At 41.9% G+C, this 797-nt stretch overlaps 1 pseudogene; it reads left to right on the plus strand.

Annotated features, from left to right (window-relative positions):
• The first annotated feature begins 340 nt into the window (after positions 1 to 340).
• Positions 341 to 458, plus strand: LOC124614438 (annotated as a pseudogene).
• Positions 459 to 797: the final 339 nt, after the last annotated feature.

The raw sequence follows: 797 nt of genomic DNA on the forward strand, positions 1-797 counted from the left end.
GCTACTAAATCACTGTTTCTATTCCATACATAAATTTCTCGAAACAAAATTTTAATTATTCGTAATAAGCTGTTTATTCACTTTTAGGTATTTCTACTTAGCAAGATAATTTAATTATTGTATGTTATTTACATTCTGTCTGTATCTCTTACATGAACTCTGCTATGTACCACCGCTGCCATCTCTCATCACACACCACCTTTTTTATATTTTGTCTATATGCCCTCTATGTATTTTGCTATGTGAGTTACTTATCACTACTGTCATCTCTCATCATACACCGTCGTGACATAATTTTCAAATTGACTTGTCGTATATCATGATGTGCTTTGCTGTACAGGGCAACGGCCTTGTTGCAGTGGCTACACCAGTTCCCGTCAGATCACCGAAGTTAAGCACTGTCGGGCGTGGTCGGCACTTGGATGGGTGACCATCCGGACCGCCATGTGCTGTTGCCATTTTTCAAGGTGCACTCAGCCTCGTGATGCCAATTGAGGAGTTACTCGACTGAACAGTAGTGGCTCCGGTCAAAGAAAGCCATCCTAACGACCGGGAGAGCGGTGTGCTGACCACACGCCCCTCCTATCCGCATCCTCAGCCGAGGATGACATGGCGGTCAGATGGGCCTGATGGGCCACTTGTGGCCTGATGACGGAGTGCTCTTTGCTGTACAAAATGTATGTTCTAGAGGACTAACAAAAAATAAATAAATAGTTTCTATCCTAATAATTTTGAAAACAGAAATTTCCTACTGATGATTGTGAATTAACCTCATCGACTGTTGTATTGTATTGTAT

This window comes from Schistocerca americana, chromosome 4 (assembly GCF_021461395.2).
Source record: "Schistocerca americana isolate TAMUIC-IGC-003095 chromosome 4, iqSchAmer2.1, whole genome shotgun sequence".
NCBI classification, from domain to species: Eukaryota; Metazoa; Arthropoda; class Insecta; order Orthoptera; family Acrididae; genus Schistocerca; species Schistocerca americana.